We start from the raw sequence: 23,775 nt of genomic DNA on the forward strand, positions 1-23,775 counted from the left end.
TGGGGATGGAAAAAGGAAAACGGCTACCGATCTATTTCCCTAAAAGATTAGATCATCTGAGGAGCTATCTGAGCCGGAGTTGGTTAAATTATCAAGCAATGGCATCGTAAGTTTTAAAGTTGTGTGTTTTGTAGTTCAAAAAAAGAATCAGGAGAACAGGAGACCGATTTTTTTTTTTAAATGCATCATCTGGTTATGAGGATGCGGCGGCTAAAGAGAAACTCACTGTGTTCAAAGGAACATGTGGAAAGATACATGATATAGAAAATCTGCCACCTACAAGGAAAATCTGGAGGAGAAAATATTTCTGGTTATGCTAGTTAAGTCTGGTCTTGTACTCAGGTTTTCCAGCTTATTTGCCAGGCTGCTGAAGTGGTGATATAAATAAGATGTAATTATCGGTTTGCCCTTGAGAATTACAGACTTTCTGAGATGAAAGGAAAGCATCAGAGAGATCACAAACCTGAAATCCCTTAGGTCACAAACCCGAGTATGTAGTGAGGTCAGAGACATTAATGTATGAAGGGGGCCCAGTGGGGTAGCGTGGTGATCAGCAAAGGTGTGCCCGTGTAAAAGGGATGGTTTAGCCATGCGAGAACCCAGGCTCCGCATTGCCAGATCTTCTATTTCACGTAAGAAATTGGAAACACAGATTTATATGTAAAATAACCTACTTTTCTCTTTCTCTCTGCCCCTCCAGTGCGTGCTCTCTCTCTCTCTCTCTCTCTCTCTCAAAAATAAATAACCCAGTTTTCTTTTCATATTTACTTACTTTTTATATTTATTTTTAATAGACTGTTTTTAGAGTTTTATGTTCACAACAAATTGAACAGAAGGTACAGAGATTTCCCATATACTCCCACGCATGTATAGTTTCAAATAATGTTTGTCTGATCCCGAATGCCATGTTATTTCCAATGCGCCACATGGCTTCTCAATTCCAAATACCCACCAACATTTTTTTTTTGATGTTTATTTATTTTTGAGAGAGGGGGGGAGACAGAGCAAGCAAGGGAGGGGCAGAGAGAGAGGGAGACAGATCCTAAGTGGGGTCCGCGCTGACAGCAGAGAGCCCGATGGAGGACTTGAACTCACGAACTGCGAGATCATGACCTAAGCCAAAGTCGGACGCTTAACCGACTCAGCCACCAGGTGCCCTGGCCACCAAAAATGTTTTAATTAATAAACTTTACTTTTTGTAGCCATCTTAGATAAATGGAAGCTAAGCAGAAACAGAGTGGAAAGTACAGAGTTCCTGTATATTTTCTTCCCCCACACATGCCTAGCCTCCCCCAGTATCAACATTGCCCACCAGAGTGCTACATTTGTTACAACTGATAAACCTACATTAACTCATCATCATTCCCCAGAGTGGATGGTTTACACCGAGGTTAACTCTTGGTGTTGTACATTCTATGGGTCTGGACAAACGTATGACCTATTGTTCCCTCCCTCCAATCCTGACAACCACTGATCTTTTTATCGTCTCTATAGTTGTGCCTTTTCCAGAATGTCATATGAGTCCATAACCGCACAGTAGGTAGCCTTTTCAGATTAGCTGCTTTCATTCAGTAATATGTATTTAAGACTCATTCATTTCTTTTTATTGCTTCATAGCTCATTTTCTTTTTAGCACTGAAAAATATTCTGTTGTCTAGATGTACCGCAGTTTATTTATCCATTCACCCACCGAAGGACATCTTGGTTGCTTCCACATTTAAGCAGTCATAAATGAAGCTGCTTAAACATCTGTGTCCAGGCTTTTGTGTGGATATCAGTCATCAACTCTTTTGAGTACATACCAAGGAGCCCAACTGCTGGGTGGTATGGTAAGAGTATATTAGGTTTTGTAAGAAACCACTAAGCTGTCTTCCAAATCGCTTGTACAATTTTGCACCCCTACAAGCAATGAATGACAGTTCCTGTTACTCCACATTCTCACCAGCATTTGGTGTTTTCAGTGTCCTGGATCTTGGCTATTCTGGCAGGTGAGTAGAGGTATCTCCTTGTCGTTATGAGGAGTTTTTAAATGCTCCAGAATCTTTGATTAAAAGCAAGAAGAAAGGGAGGGAGGGAGGGAGGGAGGGAGAGAGGAAGAGCCCTGTGTGAATCAAATAAACTGCATCTCTGGCCTACCGGAATTCTGATCCCATGCAATATTTCAGAGACAAGGAGATAAAGAGTTTGACCCGTGAAAAGGCAAGGGTCCAGTCAAGATCACACAGTTAGTTGTTGGAAGAGCAGAGATCATCTTAGGATGCAGGCTTCCTTTCTCCCAGCTCAGAGCCTGCCTGGTTTGTGCAGCTTCAGATATTTTCACAAATTCACACTGAAAGTTTTATGTGTCTTCAGAGCTTGGCAGTGGCCTTGCTTGTATGCTTCCCTCAACTTAACGGCTTGGTTGAAACGTTTCCAGATAAACTCCAGCTCCACAGCCAATGTTGCTCTGGCCCATCAAGTAAGTCTTCTCTCAATCTGGGAGGCAAGTTGGAAACAAAGGTTAAACACTGATCTTTTATGGAGGATCTCAGAGTCGGAATGGGTGCAATTGAAACCTTCACTCCATGCTGGGCCTAATGTTTTGGAATCTATATCTTTTCTTTCTACTAAGCATTTCCAGTGTGTTGGTGCTGAGGTGAATATAAAAGCTATTCCAGGAATAAGGATTTAATAAAGCTTTTAGTTTAGGTTTGTTTGTTTGTTTGTTTATTTATTTATTTATTTATTTATTTTTAAGTACTCTGCCTTAACTTATGTAAGTAAACCCCGGAGCCAAAGATTCCATGAAAGAAACTAAGTTCTAAGGAGTTAGAAGCATAAAGATGGTGCAGAAAATGATGACAATAAAAGCCAAAAGGACAGAAAGGTGACAAAAGATGAGAGGGAAAAGCTGTGTGCTCAGAATAAAAAGGAAGTTAACACTACTAAGGAGTGGTATTATTTTATTAATCTATAAACATGGCCCAAACGGTATTTTTTAGGAAAGGGATCCTTCAATGCATCTTCAATGACACACAGGAAAAAGAAGCTTTAAGGCAGTATTTGAAAAGTAATTATGTACAATAAGTGTCTACGGCTTATAGCCCCTTCAGTGTCGAAACTCACTCTTACAATCATTCAGCACCACATGTGTTTGATTTTTTTACTCTAAAATTGGCTCCGGCACAGAAACTTAGTAGATTTCTAGAGATTCTCACATAATCATGATTATTTTAGGAATCACGAGTACTGTGAGTTATAAATATTTATATCATATCTTCTTTTATACCAAAGCTGTTTACTATTTTAATGTGTGAGAGATCTGGGGAGGGAATTTTTTTATATTTTATAATACTGGAAAAGACTTGGTGATCCCTAGAACCCAGAGCACTAGTTTCCTCTGGTGAATTGATGTCGCTATCGTCATTAGAAGTCGTCTTCAAAGACCTGGCGATTTTGATAAAAGCAATATAGAGTTACCCATACAAGAGAAATTCTTTCATGTGCTTTCAACCAATAGAATTTAATAAAACATGGTTCGTCTGTTTTGTGTTTTTTTATCCGAATCTTCAGAATGGTCTGCTATTGCTGATAGCTTTAGTCAACAAAAACAAACATTTTGGGTGGGAGGAGATGCATACCATAGTATTTACCATTAAGTTGAGGAAGGGAGGAAAATAAAGGTCAAGGTAATTTGGGTTTCAATTATTTTTCTCTACTAGTATTAATAAAGACACAACTTTCCAATAATCAAATTCATTTCCATAAATGTCATTATAAAATTCAGAATACCTTTTATCACACCTCTATAGCAAAGTCTTTTCCTTCTCCCTTGCTTTCCCACCGAGGGGGCCTGTGGTCAGCCTGTGTGGGAGGAACTGAACATCCTAGGGTAACTACAAACATGGGGTCCTCTCCTCAGTTGGCACATCATTGAGAAATTTGACCTCCCACCCCACAAGTCCTCAGATTGTGTCATCAGCCCTGAACCCATGGAGACTGTTTTACGTTTTACTGTTTATTTACTTTTGAGAGAGACAGAGACAGAATGCGAGTGGGTTAGGGGCAGAGAGAGGGAGACACAAAAGCAGAAGCAGGCTCCAGGCTCCGAGCTGTCAGCATAGAGCCCGATGTGGGGCTTGAACTCATGAGCTGGAAGATCATGACCTGAGCCGAAGTCGGACGCTCAACCAACTGAGCCACCCAGGCACCCTGAGACTGTTTTATACTCTTAACAATCTTCTTGGGGTCGGGAGGGTTGGTTCTCATCTAACACCGTGTTGGGAAATACTACCTTTATGCTGAAGACTCCCACATTTACCTCTTTTTAGGCCTCTGTCCTGAACTTAAGATCGTAGGTCTAATTGCCTTAAAGTTACCTCAGATACAGCATATCCAAATGAGCTCATTATCTTCCTCTGAATCCCAGTGGACAGAACCATCCGTTCAATTGCCTAAGACATAAATCTGGTTGTAAGCATTGGCTCTTCTCTTTCACTCTTTTCCCTGTAGCCAATTAATTACTCATTTCTGTTTTCTTCAGCAGTCTCGTTTGCCTCCAATTTGCCAAATTTTCTACTACTCACAATGAAGGACTCTATGATATGTTTCCTGGATTACTGTCATATCTTTTCAAATGGGATCTGCTCCTTCATTTTTTGAAACCCCCTACAACTAACTCATTTCCATAGGCAGACTGACCTTTAAAAAAGTCATGCTGACCATACCCATCTGCTAAAACATGTAGGTAGTTTCTCATCGCTCTTCAGGTAAAGTCTGAGACATGCACGGCTTATGTGGTCCGTGCGACTGTCCCTCGAGAGTCTTTAGCATCCCTGGTTTTCCACATTCCACTTTATTCGGTCTCTTCTCCTGACCTAAACTGTCTAATTTATCACTCTTCAGAATTCAGCTTAGAGTATTACTTCCCTTGAAAGCTTCCCCTGAGATTTCCTACGTGCTTTTCTAGCAAACTGGACTTCCCTTATCTTCAAACCTATAGTACTGTACTGCAATTACATATTTCTTTAGTCAAAAGAGGTTTATTGAGTCTCCACTATAAGCCACGTGCCAAGGGCTATTCTAGTCATGCTCAGTATAGCAGTGAACATGACAAACAAGTTCCCATTCTCCAGGGCTATACTTCAATGGGAGCTATTAAATTAACACATAAATACATGTCAGAGAGTGGTGAGTGCCATGAAAAAGAACAAGGCAAGGTAATAAGATATAGTGTAATTGGAGCAAGAAGAAATTTATAGTTCATGGTAATTAGGGAAGGCGTCTCTGATAAGCCAGCAGAGTCATGAAAATGGGGCAGGGGGAGCAAGTCATGTGGATTTCTGAGGAAGAGGATCCCAGGTAACAGAACAATACACACAGACACACTAAGAAAGGAATGAGCGGAGCATAATCTAGGACAAGGAAAGGTCCAGGAAGGTTAGAGCCGACAAGGCAAGGAAGACAACAATAAGGGTGAGGCCAGAGTAGGGGGTGTCAGGGGCAGATGGCAACAGTCATTCGGCCATTGAGAGCCCTCATGTACACTTTGGGTGTTATTTTGTGTGGAATGAAATCCATAGAGTCTTGAACACAAGATTAATGTCACCTGACTTAGAAGGATTACTGACTGCTGTTTGGAAAAGACTAAGAGATACGTGTAGGGGAAAGAGAGTATTTGGAAGATTATTGCAGTCAGTAGTCTTGGCAAGAGCTAATAGTAGCTTAGACTGCTATGTAGTGTTGGAGACAGTAGGAAGTGATGTTCCTGGAACATGTTTTGAAGGTAAAGTCAAAAGTATTTGCAGATGTTTTCGACACAAGATGTAAGAGAAAGAGAGGAGTCAAGGATTATACCATAGTTTTCATCTAAACAGCTAAGAATATAGTTACCATTAGGGGCGCCCGGGTGGCTCAGTTGGTTAAGCGTCTGACTTCGGCTCAGGTCATGATCTCACGTTCCATGGGTTCGAGCCCCGTGTTGGGCTCTGTGCTGACACCTCAGAGCCTGGAGCCTGCTTCGATTCTGTGTCTCCCTCTCTCTCTGCCCCTCGCCTGTTCACACTCTGTCTCTCTCTCTCTCTCTCAAAAATAAATAAACATAAAAAAAAAAAAAAAGAATATAGTTACCATTATATGGACATGAAGAAGTCTATGCCAGGGCCAAAGTTAGGAGGGAGAAATCAAGAATTCAGTGTTGGGCGTGGTAGGTTTGAGATGCCCATGAGAGATCTAAGTGGAGACGTAGAGAACAAGTTGGATATTAATCAGAATGGATATAGTTGCCGTGGCTTAATCACATCCTGAAATTTTTAAAAAGTAAGGATGGAGACCTGGTTTTTGGTTTTGGTTTTCCATCTGCTAAATTCCTATCCTTAAGATGTGCTTGGTACAAGTAGGCATTCCATCAGTAATTGATATTTGATTAAAAAATGTATAAATGAATTTCTAGTTTCATGATTTGAAAAGAGCCTCAGATATTTTTAGTGATTTCTGAGACACGACCAATGATTCTATGATTTCATTTGTTTAATAAGAAACTATGTGAATCGAGAATGAGGAATTGTTCACTCCAGCAAAGTGTACTCTAAAATGACATCAACAAGACAAAACAATTTTTTTTCACTGGACAAACCATCAGGGGATTGCTTACTTGACAAATTTCACCTGTTCAAGGCTTAAGTGTCTGTGATATTGTATCCAAGAGATACTTAATCGGCTTTGTTTGCAGAGTCCCCCTTATGATAGCCTAATCACTTCTTCTCTGTGACAATAAGGAAGTAGGGACAACTGCCTTCAGACTAGAGCTTGCAAACCGCCCTGACAATCTCAATCTGAGTTCATTCAGTGTTGGCCTATAGAGGGATAAAAGAAAATTAATTGGCAACAAATGAACAATGAGAGGATTTTATTTACATTTGGATTTCTGGGTTGTTGTTTTTTTTTTTATCACAAAAATGATTAATATTGAGCCACACTGGGCCAGCTGTCTGGCAATGTGTTAACTGGCTGGTACCGAGGGGCTTCTCTAGGATGGCTGTGTGCTCATCGGCGACCCCACTTCAGCAAGTGATCTAATTAGCATTATATTAGACAAAGGTTGTAGACCACCCAGAAATTCTCTTTCTTAAAAATTAATTGTGAGAAAAAAAAAAAAAGAATCAGTATTGTCTGGGGGGGGGGGGGGGGGAATGAACCTCAACCCATATCTCACACCATAGAGAAAAATCAGTTGAGAAAGATCACAGACCTAAATGTAAAAACTACAAGTACGGAGTTTCTAGAATATTCATAAGGGTGTAAGAATATTCATAAGAGAATATTTTCAGAAACTAGGGGTAGGCAAGAATTTTCTAGACAGACTCTAAAATTAACTATCCTAAGCTATTTAAAAGACTATTTTTAACTATCAACTATTAAAGTATTAAAAATAATGCAACAGACTTTATCAAAATTTTAAATTTCTGTTTATTAAAAGATATTATGAAGAAATTGAATAGGAAGGTCATGGACTGAGAGACAATATTTACTATACATATAAGCAACTCTAACTCAATAAGAAGTAGAAAGGGGCACCTGGGTGGCTCAGTCAGTTAAGCATCCAACTTCAGCTCAGGTCATGATCTCACGGCTTGTGAGTTCGAGCCCCAGGTCGGGCTCTGTGCTGACAGCTCAGAGCCTGGAGCCTCTTCAGATTCTCTCTCTCTCTCTCTCTCTCTCTCTCTCTCTGCCCCTCCCCCACTCACACTCTGTCTGTCTCTGTGTCTCAAAAATTAAAAAAAACATTAAAAAAATAAAAATAAGAAGAAGAAAAATAACCTAATCTAAACATGGGCAAAAGGCTTATACAGGCAGGTCACAAAGGAAGAAACACAAATGGCCAAAAAACACATGAAAAAATGTTCAACATCCTCGGTCATCGGAGAGATGCAAATTAAAAGTCACATTACATGCCCATCAGAATGGCTAAAATAAAAAAGCCTGATACTGCCAAATCTGAGTAAGGATATGAAACAACTGGAACTCTCACACATGGCTGGAGTATAAATTGGTAAATGAGTTTGAAAGTTAGTCTGGCAAGTTCTTACACCATTGAACATGAACCTATTCTGTGAAAATTCCATTCCTAAGTATTTACCCAAGAAGAATGAAAAATATATCTCCACAAAACAACGTATACAAAAATGTGTACAGCAGTTTTATTCTTAGGTGCTAAAAACTGAAAACAATCAAACATCCATCAGCTGTGAATAAAGAAATGGTGGCGTATTCATTCTAGGACTATTACAAAGCTCGTAGTACCCAGGCTCGGCTAGGAAGAATTTCTAGGGTGATGAAAATGTTTTACATCTTGATGATATTGGTATATGCAAATATCCAAACTCTACACATTTTATGTTTAAATCCATGCATTTTGCTGTATATTGATTTTACCTCAGTTAAATGTTTTTTTTTCTTTTTTTATTATCAAAAAAGGATTCTATTCAATTAACTAAATGTAACTATCTCTACCAAGCACCAAATTCAACATAAATGCCCCCTAAGCAAACGTTTAAAGAAAACAATATAGTTGCTTTCTGCACTTAGTATCACTTCCTCAGATATCAATTTAACAAATATACCTCCTTGTGAATTTTGAATACACTATTATGTTGTTTTAATAAGCTTATAGGGGCACCTGGGTGGCTCAGTCTGTTAAGCGACTGCCTCTTGATTTCGGCTCAGGTCGTGATCAAAAAGGTTTGTGGGATGGAGCCCCCTGTTGAGCTCTGTGCTGACAGCAGGGAGCCTGCTTGGGATTCTCTCTCTCCCTGTCTCCCTGCCCTTCCCCTGCTTGTGCTTTCTCTCAATACATAAATAAACTTTTAAAAAAAAAAAATGTGAGCTTATACTTTGTACATAAGAAAACCAAATTTCTGTGTAAGAAAACCAAACTGTGATAGGTCCAGGGGTTACTGCAGCTAAACACAGCTTCCATAAAGCCCCAGCAGAATTCCTCCTTCAGCGACAGAGGCGGGGGCGTCAGTGAAAGCACCTACTCTTGCCAAACATCTGAAGTTCTGCTTCCATCAGTATTTCTAATCCACAACTCCCCACCTTCCCTTCCCAACTGGTGGAAGTTGACAGAAAATAACGAGGATTACTCAGTTAGTTACTCTCTATGGAGACCGCCCCCCTCCAAGAAAAAGCATCCCCCACCCCTGCGCCCCGCAGCGTCTTAGTCCATTTGAGCTCATCTAACAAAATACTAATGACTGGGTGGTTTATAAACAACAAAATTTCTTTCTCACTGTTCTGGAAACCGGGAAGCCGGAGATCAGGGTGCCAGCGGATTCAGGGCCTGGTGAGAGCCCACTTCCTGGTTCGACCGGGAGAAAAAAAAAAAACCAACCCTGACCTTGTAGGGAAAAATTATGTTCTAAGATGGCCGACAGGACTGATAGGGAATTCCGGTCCCCGCCGGAAGACTCCCCTTCCGGGTTCTTCTTCCTGCCCCACTTCCCTGGCGCGCCAGATTGCCTCTAATGCGGAAGTAGTGGACTATAAATTATCCCTCAGGCTTACGCTCGGTCAGTCAGATCTTTGGAGAGACCGGTTCCCCTGAGCCCGTCGATGTAAATAAACCCCCGATCCTCCAAGATCTCTGAGTGCCGGTTCTTCTGTCAGCGATCCAGCCTGGTTCCATAACAGGTTCTTCACTGGCTGTATTTTCTAGGCGTCCTAACCGGGTAGTAGTGGAGAATCGTTGTCTCCTCAGCCCCTTATAAGGGAACTCATTCCATTCATAGGTTCCATCCTCATGACCTCATCACTTTCCAAAGTCCCCACCTCCTAGTACCATTACATTGGGGGTTAGATTTTAACATGAATTTGGGGACCTACAATTATTCATTGCTAGGACCTCGTTAGAGAGTTCCCTGAGATTTTCCTGTTTTCTAAAAAAAAAAAAAAAAAAGGCCTAATCTATCCAAGCCTCGGATTTCTGATTCCTCAGGAAGCCTCTGAAATAAACGAAACTTGAAGTGCAATAGCACTTTTCATCTGCTGTCCTGAGGAGTGAATTTAACAGCCTGCAACTCTTAACAGCTTGCTTTCTGATGCAGGCACTTTCTGAAACAGCTTGTGTCTCTTATCACAGATGATTACCTTTAGAACAACGGTTTCAAACTAAAACTAAATGAGATTTTAAAAACAGATATGAAATGATTTTGTTTTAAAAAAATTGCTATATTGACTACCCAAAGAAAATACAACCTTTTTCTTGCTTACTTTAATCCTCAGAGACTAAAACCCCATATATTTTGTTCCATAATAAATAGAGGTACCATTTCACTGGAATCCAGGGCATCTCCACAATCTTTTAAAATTCCGTTTTTCCAAAATATAAGTTTTGATCCAGAGGCCACTAGTCCTGGGTTGATGTGATGTCCCACCCAGGGAGGGTTGAGAAATTGAGTATTTCCACCCCAGCTTTGATAGTGGAAGGAGATGAGAAATTTGAATGGCTCAGAGGCAGCCGCAGTTTCTATCTGCCCATAAACTGACATTCTGGATGATTTGATGAGACAAATGAGGCACCAAAATTTACAGTCGGAAATGAAATTCTTTCACACGAGTACAGAGTGCATTAGCCTTTTGTAATTCAGTCTTTCACAAAAGTTTTGACTCTTCTAAGAAAAAGATGGGCTATGTAAATTCCTTAAATAAACATAAACTGGAGTGTTTGCAGAGTGCCTTAAGATAGTGTCCATCAAATGTTGTTCTTTAGAGAGTACAGTTGATCTCTCAATAACACAAGCCAGATGTTGGTCAGATGCTAGATATAGCTAGACTTGACCCTAAATGTGACTTTGCTATTACTGTGGGTAAGTTTGAATTACTGCTTTCTATGCTTTATTTATCCTAGGCTTGTAAATTAGTAAGTAATGGTAGTCTGTGCTCTCAAAATGTATGCATGGAAAACCCCAGTACTGTCTGCGTGGCACAGACTACAAGCATATGGGACTGATAGATTTCCCTAGGGAGAAGTAATGGTGAACTAGGGCCATAATTAGAACTGGATTATAATGTGATGAAATGCATAATGATTACCTTTTTAAAAGATAATACTTTTTTTTAAGCTTATTTATTTATTTGGAGAGAGAAAGAGGGAAGGGGAGAGAGAGAGTGGGGGGGGGGGGTGTCAGAGAGAGAGAGAGAGAGAGAGAGAGAGAGAGAGAGAGAGAAAGAATCCTAAGCAGGCTTTGCTCAATCAGTGCAGAGCCCAACACAGGGCTGGATCCCATGAATCATGAGATCATGACCTGAGATGAAATCAAGAGTTGGACGCTTAACCTACTGAGCCAACCAGACACCCCTTGAAAGGATGATTCTTGATCAAAGTTCAGACCTTTAGTAAATATAAGTTCTTCTACTTATTACCTTTTAAAGTAAAAATACAGATCAATAGATTGGCATTTTAATGACCCTTTTCTAGGATTGGATCTCTTTGTAGTGAATTTGAGATACTAAACTTTCATGAATGAACATCCATGCTTTACCTTCAAAATATCAAATTCCTCTTTGTCTAAAGTTACACTGTCTTCATTTTCTCTTTTAATAAGTATCTCTTCTGCTCCCATTTTTGTTTACATGAACTTATTTACACAAAAATCTAAAGTGAAAGAGAGAAATGATTTTGAATTATGTCCAGTTTGACCATTAAGGGTAAGAAACAATTAGGAGTCCACCAAGAAAAATGAAGTTACATACATAAAATGTATTATTGTGTCATGTTCCTAAATTCTTCAAATTATATTTTAACTGAAAGAAGCAGGAGTTATAAATAAGGATTCAGATAACACTTTTCTAAGCACCTGGGCTGTATCTCTAGTATAAAAAAATTGTACAAGTACACAGCCTGGATTTTCACTGCAGTGCCCAGTTCTAAGAAGGTTTTCTGATTACTCTCACATGATAGCCCATGGCTTGAAAACTAAACCCTTGAACGGAACTTCAGAAAGATATCCAAATACACATTATTTTGTTTTGTGTCTGTTTCTTTAAAGCCTCATGTTCCTCCAAAATAACTTCTCTGTCTGTAGCCACATGTCAATTGCTGAGCAAGGCTTTCAGTTTGACAGGTAATTAAAAAGGAGTAAAGGTTTTGCCAAAGCTCACAACACTCTTATTCATGTTAAAGATCCCACAGAGAAGAGTTTTCTAAAATGTGCTTATAATCCATAATCCTGCATTTATTTCTATTTGAAAGACTACAGCAAGGAAAATAGCTGGCAGACAAGTCCCTAGATCTATTCAATTATTTCCTGGGAGTTCAAAATGTGCAGTAACCTCTCAGAGACTCTAAGAAGCCCTATTGTAGGGAAACCTGTTTAGCTTTGTTTAACGTGGTCCCAGCTTTTCAGGCACTGTAATATTTATTAACATGGCAGGGTGTGTTTAGGGAATTGCCAAAAGCAGTAAAGTTGAGACGTGATGCAATGTTTTTCAAATTACATGTCTGTATTCAAAGGTCAATATATCACTATCATCACAATCGTAAGGTACCTTACAGTTTACAAAACACTTTGAAATATGCCATTTCATTTCATTTCTGTAAATATCTAAGGAGTTAGAAAGAGCAAGGACCCACCTTGAAGCTGAAATAACTGAAGTTTAACACAACTGAAGTGAGGGTTCCAGTTCCGGTGATGATGAAGGAAGCCTCTCCACTCTCTCTCTCCAACTGAAGACAACCAGAGCCTTCCACAGACGACGTGGAGTGCATGCTCTACGAGAACTCTAATGGTAGCAGGTGACTTGAGGAAGAAAACCAGAAAATCAAAGTACAAGAAATCAGCGGCAAGTTTCCTCGTTTCTTCTTTTTTCCACCCATAACTTTTAGTTTTTGAGTCAGCACAAATCCCAGAGTGGTGTGGCAGGCATGGACAAAAAAGAGCTCCAAAATAAATTCTTTTTTTTGTTTGTTTGGGTTTTGTTTTTTTTTTTTTTTTTTTTTTTTGGTCTTAAGTACTGGAAAGCGGAGCCTTTAAAAGGAGGAGAGAGCGTGGGGAAATCCGTGGTCTTTGTTTATTTCTCTCTCAGCTTTATCTCCAGCAAGCCTCACTCCTCACCCTGCAACCACGTGGTGGGTGGCGGTGGCAGTGGCAATGAGATGATACTTGAAGGAGTTGCGGGGGGGGGGGGGGGGGGCGGGAGGGAGGGAATCCTTTTCTCTAATCAGGGAAACTGTGTGATCCAAGGACCACGGAGGAATGTTCGTTTTTACTTTCCGACCTCCGGCCGCTTGCATCTGGCAGCAGAAGCAGGCGCGAGACATGTATGCCGTGTAAGGAGACAAGCAGGGGACCAGGAAGCAGGGACCCTGGGAGCCAGACAGTCTAGGGGTGACAGTGGTGAAAGTAAAGGAGCCCAAAACATTTTAAATTCTCTTTAATGTTTATTTATTTATGAGAGAGAGAGAGTGCATGCGCGAGAGCCTGCACAAGTGGGGGAGGGGCAGAGAGAGAGGGAGACATAAAATCCAAAGCAGGCTCCAGGCTCTGAGCTGTCAGCACAGAGCCCGACGTGGGGCTCGATCTCAGGAACCACGAGATCATGACCTGAGCCAAAGTCAGGCACCCCAACTCCAAAACACTTTAAATGAACCCTTTGGCCCAACCCTGAGATGAGTAATGGATCTGACCCTAGCCAGTATACCAAAAGCCTTGAGCACTAAAGTTCGAGGTAGACAACAACTACCCAGGCCTCAGCCTGGCCCCCCGGCGAGACACACGCAGAATGCTGAATAACATAGCAAAAGCTTTAAAAAGTATGTGGACATTTGAACCACAGTCCACATAGGCATTTCAGACATTGCAGCCAACTACTGGCTGGTAAACTGGCTACTAAACCAAACTCAACTGGCTACTAAACCAAAATAAAACGACAACAACAAAACACTCTCCATAGGACTTAATCAAGACCCAGACTCTCATAACTTCCTATTCAAAATGCCCTGCAACCAATCCCAAATTATTCAACTTATAAAAGAAAAAAGATCAGGAAAATCTGACAAATTACCAATGGAAAAGAAATCAACAGGCATCAGTTAATATGAGCCAGTGGTCAATTATTAAAGACTTTAAAGAAGCTGTCACAAAATGCTCAAAAATGTAACATCTTTAAACCAATGGAAAGACAGAAAGTTTCACCAGAGCAACAGAAGTTTTAAAGGAGAACCAGACACATTTTAGAACTGAAAAATACAATCACTAAAATTTAAACCAAAAATTCACTGAATGCGGTACACAACAGAACTGGGGACAGTAGAGCAAAGAGTTAATGGACCTGCAGATCTATCAATAGAAATTATCCAGTTTGAACAACAGGGAAGAAAATGTGTAAGGAAAAAATGAACAGTCTTAAGACTGAGGACACATCAAAAAGTCTAACATTTGTGTTTGGAGTTCCCAAAAAAGAAGAGAAAGGTTATTGTTCAGAAAAAGATATATTTGGAGAAATCATGCCTGAAAACTTTCCAAATTTGGGTAAACACATAAACTTATAGACTCAAGCAGTTCAGCAAACCCCAAACAGGAAAACTCAAAAGAATCCATGCCCATACACATCATCACCAAACTAATAAAAATCAAAGATGAAGAAAAATCTTGAAAACAGAGAAAAATAATGCATTATATATAAAAGAACACGTATTTAAATGATTGTAGATTTGTCATTAGAAAAAAAGCAGTGGGGCAAAAATGATATTGTACTAAAAGAAAAGAACTGTCAACCTAGACTTCCCTATCCAGTAAAAATAACTTTCCTTCAGAAACTAACATGAAATAAAGACACTATCATATGAATGAAAACTGAGGGGATTCATCTCCAACAAACCTGCTATAAAAGAATTCCAAAGGGGTTTCTCTAGGTGTAAAGGAAGAGATATGAGGGAAACAGAACTTTGGGAGTAAGGGAAGAGCTACAAAAATCATAAAAACCTGCATAGACTATTTTTCTTTGAAGTTCTTTAAAATGGTAAGTTCTTTAATTAGTTGAAAGTAAAAATTATAACATTGTCTGGTGAGTTGTTCAATAAACATAAAGTTAATGAATATTACAGTTGAAACATAAAGGGAGATAGGGTGGTAAGGTTTCTACATTCAACTGAAGAGTTAAATATTAACTGAGTAGACTCTGAAAACGTAAGTACGTTTATTGTAACACTTGGAAAATATTCAAAGAGATATATTCAAAATTTAATTGACAAATTAAAATGAGATATTTAAAATATTTAATTAACCCAAAAGAAGGCACAAACAGTAGAATGAAAAACAAAGGAGACAAACAGAAAGAATAAAATGGTAGAAACGTATCGGTAACTACTTTAACGATAAATAGTTTAGGCATACCAATTAGAAGACAGCATTGTCAGATGAGAAGAGGGAAACAATTATATGTGGTCTATAAGAAACGCACTTTAAATATAATGATAAAAGTGGGCAAAAAGGAAAAGAATACAGTTATACTAGTATACCAATCAGAGGAAAACTGGAATGGTTATAGTATTATCAAAGTAAACTTCAAAGCCAGCCGAATTACCAGAAATGAGAGACACTGCATCACGATAAAAGGGCCAATCCTTTAGGAAAATGTAACAATGCTAAATGTATGCAACTCACAACAGAGCTTCAAAATATGTGAAGCAAAAACGGATACAATGGACGAAAGAAACACGCAAATCCACAATTGTATTTGGAGATTTTAACACTCCTTTCTCAACAATCCATGGAAGTAACAGACACGAAACCGTTAGGGATAGAACTGAAGGACATCATCAAATAATTAGGCCAATAGACTACTTCAGCCACCAGCAGAAGAATTCCCATTCTTTTCACGTGTACAGGGAACATTCACTTTGAGAGACCACACCATGGGTCATAGCACCAAGCTTAACAGATTTCAAAGAATGGTAATCATACAAATCATGTACTGACCGTAAACTTATTATATACTTACCACGTAATATAGCCCTCTCCCACTTAGCTAATTCTCTGGAGAAATGGAAACTTGTGGTGATGCAAAACACGTCCATAAATATTTAGAAGTTTTATTCATAGTCACCTAAAACAGGAAGCAACCCAAATGACCTTCCATAAGTAAATGCAGTTTAAAAAAAAAATGTAATTCATCCATACAGATGACTCCTCAGCAATAAAAAGGAACTATGTGTATACACAACACTATTGATGAATCCCAAAGGCATTACACTGAGGAAAAGAAGCCAATCTCCAAAGATTACAAGCTGTATGATGCCACTTACCTAACAACCTAGAAAAGGCAAAACCGATGCGGAAGAAGAGATTCATTGGTGTCAGCCATTAGAAGCAGGGAGAGGTTTTAAGTCCAAAAGAGCAGCTAAAGGGAATTGTTTGATGTGACGCTGCTATTCTATATTCTGATTGTGGTAGTGGTTACAGGAATTCACACACATGTTAAAACTTACAGAAGTGTACCTCAAAAACAGAAAAGGTTAAGAAAATAAACCTTTAAGTGAGTTGCCCAAGATTATGTGACTCTGATATGACGAGTCAGAAGAACGAGTGTTTGCACTGGGCCTTCAAATATTTGTGGAAAGAAATGAATTGATAAATGAACAGTACTCTACTGTCAAAATAGTAATTTGGCAATAAATGAATTAATTGTAAAAACTGAAATCACAATTTGTAATGTATTTAAATAACACCTGATACCTTTCAACAATTCTTCCTGCTTCAACAATCTCTGCCATGTGACACTGCAGTTTTTCCTTCTAAAGGTTCCACGTGTATTTCTCCAGGCCTCCGTCTGGTTTCAGCTATGTGACTTGCTTTGGCAAAAGTATTCGGTAGAAGTGATGATGTGTCCGTTCAAAACCTAGACCCTGAAAGGCCTTCTATGTTTCCATTCCCCCTGTTAAACCTCTATCAATGCCATGAGAAACACCTGCTGGGATTAGCCCACCAGGCCTGGGGGAAAATGAGATATTTGTAGAGGAAATCCCATGAAACTGAGCCCAGGAGACTCACAGATCCATGAGTCTTTTGTGTGGCAAAGGCTAACTCGTATCTTTCTAAAGCACAAAATGACCTCTAGTCCCTGACAGGATCCCAGTCTTAGGGTGATAGCAATGAGAATTAAGGTATCTAGGAAAGAATTCAAATAAAAGGAACAAGACATATCCAGTTCTAGCAAATGGAGTGCATGATTTCTCCACAGGCTCAAAAAACCTGGTTAACAAATCTGAAAGGAAAAAGTCAAAGCAAAATAAGCATCAGTGTTAACTTGTTACTTGATCTACATGGGGCTCTTAAGCGCAGACAGGATTAGAACTGAGTTAAAAGAAAGACTGAATCTCTAGGTGAAGGTCTAATAAATACAGAGATGGAAAAAAAGATGAGTAGCTAGGGAGAGAGGAATGCCTTTATTGCAATATAAAGAGGCCACTGTATAAGCATTGTGTTTCTTCTTTGGACTTGGCTAACTTGGGAGCTTAATGATAAGTTTTATGTGCAATTACAGTAAACTTCTCACCACTTCTTCCAAATGATTCTGACCTTTCTTGTCTCCATTTTAATAGTATTAACACTATTCCTTCAGGGGAAAAAAAAAACACTATTCCTTAGAACTATCTGTAATTCATTTTACAGATGGGTATGACAGATATAAATATCAATGTATGAGTTCTTAGCCTACGAACTAATGCCTTCGAAATTGTACATTATAGGGGCGCCTAGGTGGCTCAGTCAGTTGAGCTTCTAAGTCATCGTTTCAGTTCAGGTCATGATCTCAGAGTCATGAGATCAAGCCCCTTGTCAGGCTTTGTGCTGGGTGTGGACCCTGCTTAAGATTCTCTCTCTCTCTCTCTCTCTCTCTCTCTCTCTCTCTCTCCCTCTGCCCATTCCCTCCTCACATGGGTGTGTGGGCACCCTCTCTTTCTCTCTCTCTCTCTCTAAAAAAAAAAAATGTACAATATGGTCATCAACAATGTACTCAATATACCAAGAATAATGGGGGATACTGCATGAGGGCTGCTCCTTGTCTTTTAAATAAAGGGCCAGTAACATTGACTTTTGTGAAATTCTCATTCACTATACTGCAATATTCAGGCAATCATCAGAACTTGAAAAAAAAACTCTTGCCAAATGCTTCAGAGATGCAAATTTAAGTAATTACAATTGTTCCTCTTAACTCTTACCCAATACTGTGATTAATTTCAGATGTCCAGACTGAAATTTTCTGTTGCCAAACTTTCTGAGAGAACACTCCTTTTAACAGCTGAAAGATCTCAAAAGCAAAGGAATAAGAAGTAGTTTAATTTGGATATGCCTTAAAACCCAGTGTTTTAAATAAAAAGAGCCAAGTAGCATAGCATTAATGCTTGTTTTATTTGGAAAGACCTTGAATTTGGAAAACCATCCTTTTATCCCATGCTTACTGGGCCATGTCATTTGCTATCAGTGATCATCCAAGTTTATTCGAAGTATGATCGTAAGATATTCTTATATAGAGTACAAATTATGTTGTGCATAAATTCAGTAAGAACATTAAATTGAAATGAATTAATATTTATACTTTTTCAAAATCCTTTCTAAACTTCTCTAAACATTTTATGGACATCAACAGCAATTTTAATATTCTAATTTAGTTGAAAATTGACCTTACAAAATTGCATTTGGAAATTTTGGCAATCCTATTATTAGAGATAATTACACTGGAACAGAATAAAATCTGATATTTACATTCAAATAAAAAATTGCATTTACATAAAGGTTGAGAGAAACCTCATTTAAGAGCAAAACTCATTTTGTTACATATTAGAACAATCGCAACACCTTACAAAAATACCTACTCCTGGGCTTTTACCTCCAGAGGTTCTGGTTTATTTCATTAGGGCCAGAACATTAGACATCGGTATTTTTTAAAAGCTCTACCGGGTGATTTTAATATGCAGCCTGGATTGAAAACGACTGAGCTAGTATTTTAAGTCATTGTGGTAGTGATCCCTATAAAACCTGATAAAATCTCAGGTGATCTTTCTAGAAGTACAGTGACCAGACCAAGGGAGGCAATCAGAACCACTGCGGTAGTCTATGTCCCACTCAGATGACACACTGGGAAGTGTGATGTTGACAAAGGAGAAAGAAGCAGGGAGTCACAGAGGACAGGGCGGTGACATGGTTGTTAAACCCTGAAATGTTTACTTTGGAGAGCAGACTTAGGAAGATGATAGTCCATTTGCATTGCTAACTCATGGAAAAGGCATTCAACTTAGTCTGTGTTCCTCCAGAAAGCAGAACTAGAGCCAAGAGGAAGAAGTTAAGAGGGCAACTGGTATCAGCTCGAGATAGGAGACTTCTGATAACTACAACATTTCATCCACAGATGGGCAAGCTGCAAAATCCTCAAGTAGAGGCCAAGTGATCTGTCATCTAAATGGGAAGGAGGTTGAACTAAATGATCTTTTCTCTCTCTCTCAACCTGACAGAACATCTTGAGACTTCATGAAATTTCTCAAACTGTGTTCTAGTATTTTGGGACATGAAGCAGAAGAAACAATTGACTGTGGGAACTTGGCTGGAACCAAGGCTGTCTATAATCATGAACTGTTCCCTTGTGTGATCACACTGGGTCCAACCTGGCCGCCTTAGCACTGGTCAAGTCTCTGGATGTAGTAACCGAGGGAGAAGTTGGTTATTTTTGTCTTCCAATATAGAAGTTTTTAGATTTCATTTAGATTGCCATTCAATGATTGATTAGACATTTTTTAGTCACCATGGTTCCACTAATTAGCTGGAAATCCTCATTCAGTAAGCAAAGCATAGGTTATAAATGTTGTGTAGGGATAGAAATAACATCTTTGGTAAAGAAAAATTATTTGATGACACCTATTCAAGCACAGTAAGGCAAACTTTATTCAGGACCATTACAATAGGTATAGGGACCACTGCGGTAGGATGTTGCACTGAGTGGGAGAAATTGGGCTCAACTTAGAATATAGCATGGGCAGTGGGAATTTATAGCCAAGGAACAGGGTGGAGATCAGCTGATGGAAAATTCCTAAAAAGGAACATCAGGGAAAGGGGGAATTCTGGCTAACCCAACCTAACAGGATTCTTGCTGAAGTCTGGCCAGAGTGATCAAATACCCCTGGGGGGGTGGTGGGAGATGAAGATCTCAATCAGAAATCAAAGGTGATCAGATATCAAGCATCTGGTGGAGGGTGGGGAGGGGTCTTGTTAAACTACATTTTTTTAAGCTTATTTATTTTGAGGTGGGGGAGGGGCAGAGAGTGAGGGGAGGAGCGAGAACCCCAATTCCAAGCAGGCTCCGCACAGACAGCACGGAGCCTGATGCAGGGTTCGTGAGACCATGACCTGAGCTGAAATCAAGAGTCAGAATTTTAATTGAATGAGCCACCCAGGCACCCCCAAAACTGCATTTTACAAGGAAGGGCACAGATTGGCTTAGGAGAAGTTTCAGGAGCCTGACTAAAGTTTGGCCAAGCAAAGCATCTTTGTCACTTTCAGGGGTTAAGCTAGATCCCGTTTTCCCAACCTTTGCTGGATATTAGACATATTTAGGTAGCTTTTAAAATTAGCTCACTCCCCCCCCCAAAGGTAATTTTATATTAAATTATATTGACAAAAATCTAAAATATGAGCACTCTTCACTTTGTTTCTATAGCACTAATACTTTACCTATTGAATTTAGATCTGGGCACCACCATGAATATATGGACACATGTCCGTGGACATACTGACAAATCATTCCAAGAGGAAAGGAGAGTGTATGTAGTGATATTAACACTTTGTAAGATCAGGAAGCCACACTGGGCAGGACAGAGGTCCAAAGGTGGTCATTTATACAAGGACTATGAAGAATCTGATACTTTAAACGTGGAAAAGATTAACATGGTGAGCCAGAGGGGGTGGAGGGGAGAGAGGGAATGTTTGTGATTACTGCTTTAAACGTTTGAAAGATAGGCCCATATTAAAAGACATTAATTTTTTTCACATCATTCCCAAATGTACAAATATAAACTTTAAGTAGAAATTACAAAAGACAGGGGCGCCTGGGTGGCTCAGGCAGTTGAGCGTCCGACTTCGGCTCAGGTCATGATCTCACAGTTCATGGGTTCAAGCCTCGCATCAGGCTCTGTGCTGACAGCTCAGAGCCTGGAGCCTGCTTCGGATTCTGTGTCTCCCTCCCTCTCTCTGCCCCCTCTCCCCACTCATACTCTGTCTCTCTCACTCTCAAAAATAAATAAACATCAAAAAAAAATTTTTTTTAAGAAATTACAAAAGACAGATTTTGACACAGTTAAGATAAAGCTTTGCTGTCTCTGTCTCAGGATTCAGTGATGAACCCATCACTGGATTGTAATGGAAGGACAACATCTAAGTCATTTCAGGTACAAAGATGGGCATGTAACAGATACTTAACAAACATTCACTAAATGAAATTTTCAAGTGTAGTCTTGGATAATCATCAACCAAGGAAGCTTGAAAGGGATTTATTTATGGTGGGAACAAGGCAGAGATGGGACTTCCTAGCTTGTAAGACCACTTCCAACCCTGAGAGCCTATTGCCAGATGAACAAATTAAACCACAAAACCCTACAATGACTCCAGTTTTTTTATTATTTTAAAATCAATACATACCTAAGTCTATAATCTCCAAACAAAATATGTATCATTTTCTCAAATATATGATTGGTTTTATTAGCCAAGTAAAAATAAGTTATCTTATTGAAACTTTAACATATCAAGCTTCATTTCTTTTTCACATGCATCTATTGTGGGCCTGGCACCTGTTAAGGCAAACCCCCTTCCAAATAGTGACTCAGGACCCAGACATCTCAATATATATGCTTCAAGGGTCACTGCTGTGGGCTCTTAAATGGGAGTGCTCTTAAATTGGCCTTTGGAGTGATCATCACTTCTGCTCATAAGTCACTGGCCAAAAGCAGTCACATGACTCCACCTAACTATGAGTGAGAAATCTGGGAAGCATATGAATGTTCCATGAAAAGCACATGAAACTGTCACAAAAGTAAACCATCACTGAAGATTTATATTCTGAGCTACAAGCATCTGAGAGTGGATGCAAATTAATCATGTCACATAGACAAGTACATATTCTGCACTTCTTGTTCTGTCCTCATTTTAGATGTTAAAAAAATAGTGCAACATTGGACTAAATATTTGCAAGAAAGCCTGTTGAAGGATGAAACTGGAAAACAGGGCACACAACATACTTTCCAAAAATAACAGAACAATCTGAAATCTTAACATCAAAACAAATGTCCTAAATTAGTAGCTATAACCCCTCCAATCAATGGCAAGTTAGATGTGGGTTAATGCCCGCTTGTCACATTCTTATTTTGAAATATAATTAGATTGATTATAACTCCTGAACCTCATTGCTCTCTCTCAGTTTTTTACACACTTGAATTTACTGTTCGTTACCTTTCAAATGGCTCAGATCTGCCAAATCCTTTACCAATTTTACGCAGTTAAAAATATCTTCTCCATATTTGTATAAAAATACTGCTTGCTACCTGAGTCTGCTTTATTCAAACTATTACTTACACGCAGTCAAGAAGTTTCTAAGGTCTGGATTTTTCTGACATAAACTCCATTACAGCTCTCCGAAACAATTCATTTTTTTTATCAGATTTATACCGGTCCATACTTCTGAAATTATAAAGTTTTAATTCCATTATTCATTACATTTCTAGGATCACACTGAAAAGATGTTAAAATGGCGCTTGGTTAAAGTCAACAAGCCACACCCAACAGCAGTGTAATCTGTAACCATGGCAGCAACAGTGGTTCCAAGGAAAATACACATCAAGGCCACACTCTCCTTGGAGTTTAAAAATCCACTATTTTCACAGTTTTCTATTTTATAGATAAAATATAGAGATGTTAGTCACTAAATAAGCATAATGCTTCTTAAAGCATTTTATTAAAACTGTCTTAAGATAGGTAAAACCAAACTCATGCAATTCAAAATACTTTCTGAAAGCCTAATAAACATATGGCCCCTAAGCAAGCTACTCATAAACTGACCACTCCCTGCCTCAGTCCTTCAGCACAGAACGCTGAGGATAATAGTGATATCAGTTTAATATTACAACACAGCAGTATATCATTCTATCCAACTTGAGGCCACCTATATATCCGTTTATTCAAGAACAAACTGTACAATCTTTCTCAAGTCTTTCCTTGAGAAAAAACACCATAACCAAAGTACACATTATTAAAAGCACAGATTTATTTTTATTTTTGGTCTATTTGTTAACTTTAAAACTCCTATTCCCTTCAGCAATCATTTTGATTCAACTACAATAAAATCTCAGACATAAAACCAAGTGTCCATTACTCACTCACACATAAGTACATATTATATGTCAGGCTGTATGCTAGGGTCTAAAATGGAAAACATTAAACAAGGGCCAATCCCTTTCCTCAAAGAGCTTATGGCCTTATTGAGGAAAATGAAAGGTAAATAAACCGGTGTGTTAAGTGCTCAGAAAAGCAGGCCCAATTAGAGAGCCAGTATAGACGATTATCCCTGGTTCAGTTATCTACACTGCTATGTAACAAACCACACAAAACTCAGTGGCTTGAAACAATGGTAATTTTGTTTCTCATGGTTCTGTGGGTTGACTGGGCTCAGCAGGTGGATTTGCTTGGGGATTCACATGTGGTAGCAGTAGGAAGTCAGCCATGGAGATAATAGCCATCTGAAGGTTTGACTGGGTTCATC

General features: G+C 39.2%; 2 long non-coding RNA genes across 2 annotated transcripts; both read right to left on the reverse strand.

Annotated features, from left to right (window-relative positions):
* Window positions 1–765: 765 nt before the first annotated feature.
* LOC131511970 (uncharacterized) lies at window positions 766–7,071 on the reverse strand. The gene is made up of 2 exons (XR_009261847.1): window positions 6,109–7,071; window positions 766–2,475 (listed from the first exon to the last, which is right to left on the reverse strand). It is a non-coding gene; the product is annotated as an uncharacterized LOC131511970 (long non-coding RNA).
* A 4,124-nt stretch (window positions 7,072–11,195) lies between these two features.
* Window positions 11,196–22,774, reverse strand: LOC131511971 (uncharacterized). Its single transcript, XR_009261848.1, has 3 exons — window positions 22,593–22,774; window positions 12,611–12,759; window positions 11,196–11,632 (listed from the first exon to the last, which is right to left on the reverse strand). It is a non-coding gene; the product is annotated as an uncharacterized LOC131511971 (long non-coding RNA).
* Window positions 22,775–23,775: the final 1,001 nt, after the last annotated feature.

This window comes from Neofelis nebulosa, chromosome 5 (genome assembly GCF_028018385.1).
Source record: "Neofelis nebulosa isolate mNeoNeb1 chromosome 5, mNeoNeb1.pri, whole genome shotgun sequence".
Lineage (NCBI taxonomy): Eukaryota > Metazoa > Chordata > Mammalia > Carnivora > Felidae > Neofelis > Neofelis nebulosa.